The following is a 6,348-nucleotide window of genomic DNA, read 5'->3' as shown; positions in this document are numbered from 1 at the left end:
AAAGGCGTGCGCCACCACCGCCCGGCCTGGTTTTGCTTTTAATTCATTATAAATACAGTTATAGGTAGAAAGTGTATTTGATGACTTCTGATGTCTGACCTCACTCAGGATTCTGTTCCATGGTGTTTGTGAAAATAGGAATATTTGAAATACCTGTAAGGATCCCTCTGCTCATGGTTCCTTCTCTCTACGTTAAGGGTGGATGACTTACAAATACTGCACAAAGCTCAGAGGATACAATCCATAATAAAACTTAAGTCAGGCAGTATAAAAGATATCTTATTAAAATGTTTTAACAATGATAATGTTTCCATGTTGCTTTCCCTAAAAACCAGTGTCCCCATTAGATCATTCAGTTGGAAAGTTCATTGCACTATTTTGGTTCTGTGTGTGTTGGGATTAGACTCAACCTTTTTTTCATTGACTTTTCCGTAAATTTTCTTTCTCCATCAACTACATTGATATTTAAACTTACTTTCCCCAAGTTAAATGTTGATTTTTTTTGTTTTTTTTGTTCGTTTGTTTGTTTTTTGTTTTTCGAGACAGGGTTTCTCTGTGTAGCCCTGGCTGTCCTAGAACTCACTTTGTATACCAGGCTGGCCTTGAACTCAGAAATAGGCCTGTCTCTGCCTCCCAAGTGCTGGGATTAAAGGTGTGCGCCACCACCACCCAGCTGTTGCCTTTTTTTTTTTTATTTTGACAGTGTACACATAGCCATTACTTTAAAATTATGGAAAATCAATGAATGATATCAATTCTTCGATTTTAGATTCTGCATATATCCAGCTGTTGAAAGTATGTTTCTCTCTTTCAAACTTATCTTCTAGAGATAATTAGGAGGAGCTAACTTTTAAAATGCCAATCATAGGATAAAAGAGATAAGCTGTATTCCATTCCCCACGTGGATTATTACATGGGCATATTATGGTTTAAGTTACTTAGAACACAGGCATAAAGTTTGTAATGAAACAATCAGTCATGTGGGGATTTGAGTAAGGTTGATCTCACATAAGTAGGGAGGGATGGTGGGGTAGAGCCCTGGGGTGTTAGAGGAGGTTTGAGAAGATGCTGGACTAAGACTACAAGATTTCATTCATTCAGAGGAGGTGTGCTCAAAAGACCTATTGTGCCACATGATGACACAATTAGAAATATATTATATTCTTAAAAAGTGCTGAAAGAGTTTATTGGTAAGAGAGAGTGGGGGGGTCTATTAGTCAAACTTTCATAACTACAACAAAATATCTAGACAGATTACTTATGAGTGTAATATTCTACTCATAGTTTTTGAGGTTCAAGAGCAATACTCTTATAAAATAGTTGATGTGAACATGTGGTGGCCCATAGAACCACATCTTACACCAGAAATATACAGAGAGGGTATAGGCAGGGCCCCACAAGCCATTGTAAGACCACATTCCCAGATGACTTAGGGATTCCCCTTAGACCCTGTCTCCTAAAAGCCTGTAGCTTAACCCTGGGGAAGAAGCCCCCAAATATGGGTCTATGGGAGATGGTCCCCATGCAAAACATAGCAGGGACTAAGTGTTCTCACCACAAAAATGATGGTGGCTCGAGTCAGTCCATGTATCAATTAGCTATATTCGTAATGCCTATGTAAGTCAGAGCAATATGCACACCTGAAGCATATATGTTTTGCCCGTTGACAAAGAAGTCAAAAGTGTGACTCGAGTCACAGAAAAGAGCATAAGAAATCCATTCCATAGTAATGAAATGTGTGTATGATTATGAGCTTGATTGGGTTATAATATGCTGACATAGAACTATATTAAAAGATACTTGACTTCATTCATTCTGAAGGCAGTGCAGAGTAACCTACTCTGAGATACCATTTTCAGCAATGGCCCTGAAAGATCAGAGCTGCATGGAAGATACCAGGTTGCTCGGTATGGAAGCAGAGGAGGTCTGCTGCTTACAACTCTCTCTTCACTGTGCAGCGTGTAGTCAACAGTGTCCCAGGCCAAGCTCTGGCATGGAAAGCCAGTTGTTCCCGCTGATTTCAAGCTCAGAATTCAGAGGTGTCACCTTGGTGTCTTGAAGCAGTCCACAGTGTGAATTCCTACATGGTGGAAAGCAACAAATGAGGAGATAGAGCCCCTCTGCTTTAACTCTGTACAGCCAGTTGCTAACATCAGATAACACACCACTGAACACAGTCATCTGAAGGTGGCTGTGTTGTGGGCTGATGTACTGTTACATTGAAGATGCATTTCCCAAAGGTGCTCTCAGTCCGTCACTAAGTACGGAGGGATGTCCGTCATTAAAAGGGATTGTGGAATGACTTATTTTTGTTATTGATTGTTTACTTTTGAGATTGGTATTTTAATTATAACATTTTTCCTTTCCCTTTCTTCTCTCCAAACCCCTTCATCTATCCATTCTTGTTTTCCATCAGATTCATGGCTCTTCCTTCCCACCAACTGTTATTGCATATTGCGCGCGTATATGCATTTGGATCACTTTCATTCTGGCCTTCTTTCTTTCTGCACTGCATTTTGACCTCTGCTTTGCCAAATTTTCTGTTAGCTTTTTGATTAATGCCAGATCTCTGTAGTATCTAGAGGTTTCACCCCATCTTCCTTCACCCTCTATATCCTCCAGACATTTATTGTAGTCAAAGTTTTGCAGGATGACTGTGGCTTGGTTCCTGTTCCTTCCAGGGCCTGAACAAAGGCGTGTGCAGCGCAGCAGTGCCATTCATTGGTCAAGGGAGTAAAAATAGGTAAAGGCTCTGTGAAGCACGGTAGGCAGTGCCTTATTTTAAGAAGAATCAGCTCTAGAGGAAATGATTTAAATTGTCTAGGTGATCTATTTATTTATTATAATTTATGTCCATGCCACTGAGGAACACAACTGTCTACCTTTCCTCTGACAATTCAGCTTTAGGCTTCATCTTTGCCTTCTCATCCTGGAAGCTGTTTCCACTCCTTGTTTCACTGTACCAATGCAAGAGATATTTACGCAACATCGTGGGACTTAAACAAATGTCTCTTCACTATTCTTCCCATTCAAGTTTGGTTAGCTGTTGAATACTTTGCCTTGAAATAATTTTCCTTAAGGATTTTGAAGATATGATATGACTGCACTCTACCTTTTAATGGAACTTGAAACCATGGTAGTTTCTGATCTTTTACACGGACCTGTTTTCTCTTTGTAGATGTCTAGTGCATCCTCTGTGCCACAAGGTTTAGACACTGTCTGATGACATGTCTTAGAACAAGGCTTCTTTCATACATTTTCATAGATATTGATGGAATGGCCTTCTTTGATTTCAAAAATCAAGAATTCTGCCATGATAATTTCCTTTTATGATAAATCTCCCTCTTTTCTGTTTTTCTCCGTTTTCTCCCCTCTGGAGCTTTTTTTCTTTTTTTGTTTAATGTGTTGAACAAGCTCTATAATTTCCTTGTTTATTCTAAACTGCTTTCCAAACAGTCATCTCTCTGCCGCGGTTTCTGGGGGATTGCTTTATCAGTATTTTCTAACTCTCTTTGACCATAATGATGCTTTTTTTGCTCAACACTAATGCAGCTAAATTTGCTTTTGCATCACTTGTGTGTACTTGGCGTGCACATTGCTATATTTAATGTTCTGTAATTGTAGATTATTACATCCAATGTATATTTTATAAAGACTAGATAGATTCTGAAAGTCATCACACTGTGCAGCTTAATTTATTCATATTTACTGTGATTAAATGCGTTCTGACTTATTTAGAGCACCGTATTTTCCATCTTTCATGCTTTTCCTGTCTTTTCTTTTTGTGTTGCCTCCTTGATGCTTTGTCCTCTTCTGTATGGGCTGAGTTTCCCTCAATGCATTGAACCCTTCCTAATGGGCTGAATATATATCCCTGCTGATTCATGATTCTTGTATTTTTATACCAGCAATTGACTTAAATCCCCAAAGCTTGTGAGACTCTTTACCTTTCTCTCAAATAACACAAGGACTTCTGTTCATTTTCTTTATAATTTTAAACATCTATTCATTTTGTTATTTTATGTGCATGAGTGTTTTGCCTGCATGTACACATGTACACTGCTATGTCGTGTGGACCTGGTACTTGTGGTTAAAAGAGGACCTTAGATACCATGGGACTGGTGTTGTAGATGGTTGTGAGTCACCATGTGGAGACTGGGAATTGAACCTGAGTCCTCTGCAAAAGCAACATATGCTTTTAACTATTGAGATGTCTTTCCAACTCTTCTTCACTTTCTTTTAATATACTTTCTAATTTAATATACTATACTTCACTTCTACATTGTTCTTAGCTCTCTCCTTTAATTATGTTATTCTTCTGCCTCACTGTCAGTGCAATCTACATGTACACTTGTTTCTTTGCTTGCGTGCTATTTAATGCATTCTTGGCATCCTCCTGATTCAGTTCTTGAAGAGTTGGCTCTTTGTTAACCATTCATTACATAACATCCAGCTTTCTTTCCCAGGAAGGTTTTCTTACATCCATCTCAATACTTTTAATTAATACCTTCATATTTCATCCCCACTTGTGTGCATTCATGTGCATTAATATGGTTAAAGTTATTTCAATTTTTTTATTAGTCTTTGGAAGGCCTGGACTCTTCTGCCTAGCACAGGACATGGTTTGCTGTGACAGGGTGGCTTTTCCTTAGTCTTGCCTTGAGGTTTTTGCAAGATGGTTACAAAAACTAAGTGTGAAAAGACACTACTAATGAATTTTACTTGAAAAATTCTACCAGTCTGAGAAGTCGTTGTTACTTTATTTGTTGGGTTTCCTGTGTGTAGTTTCATTGTAAATCCTGAGGTGGTGAACAATATGTCCCTATGGTACTTCTTTGTTGCATGGATGCACACTGATTGCATGAAACAGTGTGGTTTTACTAACGCTGATTAGTTAGTGATTTCTACAATGATGTAAAGGTGGAAGAGAAGCTACACCAACAAGGGGCACTAGGGAATAAGTGAGACTATAAATCTAGGAATTACACTTTAATCCTTCATTCTTGCACGTGTACAGAATAACTTAAGGCAGCTTAATATTACTCTATTTTCAAGATCCTTGGTATTCTCTCTGAAGATAATTTGATTTACTAGGAATTTGTGAACTGGATATGAGTTTTTTAGAGAAAACTATGAGGCAAGAAAAACAGAACCTATTACCGAAAGCTTTTGGTCTGAGAATAAGGAATATGTATGTTTTAGAGATCATAAAATGGAGGGTAAAAATAGTCTCTCATGAGTCCTGAGAGTAGAATCTAGCTCATTTGTAGTGTGCACTTGAACCCGCATGGGGGTCTAGAGTACTTGATTTGGGGACATCTCAGGGGAGCAGGTGGAGAAAGCACATAAGAAAGACTGGGTCTGCAGACTACCCAGTGGTCAGTAGCAAGGGGGCTAAAATTGGGAGATGGTGGTGGGGAACTGGCTGCATGGTAAGTCTGAAAAATGAGTCAGAGCAAAACAGCATTAGGAAAATGATCACTCATGCACAGATGCTGCAGGGAACAAGATGAATCAGTAACGGCTAAGTGGAAGTCTATAAGAGTTTTAATTTTTGGAAAAGTCTTTTGAAACTGTCTGAATTATTATTTGTTCATAATTATGCTTGTCAAAGTGCCACACACATGTTACCTCATACATTTAAAATTGCGATTTATCATAATAAGAACTGAGAATCCAGAAGAGGGCAACCAAGCTTGTAGATATTAATATGTTTTGTCAGACTAGAACCTCTCTGTCCCTTTTGCCACTTCAGATCTGAGAATAGTAATAGTAGACATCATTATTTAAACAGTTGACTTACTATTACATTTTAAATTAAAGTAGATCATTGAAAGCCAGAAAGGAAGGATTGGGAAGGCATGGAATGCAGTTTCTTCTGTGTTAGTTCTTCTACCATTCACCCCTAGTAATCATTGTACATGGTACTGTGCTGTATGAGGTTACTTTTTATACAGGTGTACATTGTGTGCTGAATATTTTTCCCTGTGCCCCTTCCCCTTCTCCACTAGTTCTCCTTATTTTCCTGAACATATACAATTTAAGTATGTGTATGAAATATAGGAAGCACAAATAAGGGGAAACATGCAATATTTGTCTTTATAAGATGGCTCAATTAAGTTTATGGCTATTTCCAATGCCTCTAGTTTCCCCTAAAAGATATAACTTTGTTCTTTATAGCTGAATCACATTTCATGTGTGCACACACCACATTTTCTTTATCCAGTCCTCTGTGGTTGGACGTCTGTGCTGATTTTGTATCTTGGTTCTGTGACTAGTGATGATGGAATGAGCATTTCTGTATAAGTTTCTCTGTGATATGTTGAGTTGGGCTTTTTGGGTATGGCT

General features: G+C 38.3%; 1 protein-coding gene across 1 annotated transcript in view; it reads left to right on the top strand.

The window, feature by feature from the left end:
• Window positions 1-6,348, top strand: part of Kcnh5 (potassium voltage-gated channel subfamily H member 5) — a 289,555-nt gene that overhangs the window by 61,830 nt on the left and 221,377 nt on the right. The window lies entirely within an intron of this gene.

This window comes from Mastomys coucha, unplaced genomic scaffold, assembly GCF_008632895.1.
Source record: "Mastomys coucha isolate ucsf_1 unplaced genomic scaffold, UCSF_Mcou_1 pScaffold6, whole genome shotgun sequence".
Lineage (NCBI taxonomy): Eukaryota > Metazoa > Chordata > Mammalia > Rodentia > Muridae > Mastomys > Mastomys coucha.
This window is presented reverse-complemented; position numbering and strand designations above follow the sequence as displayed.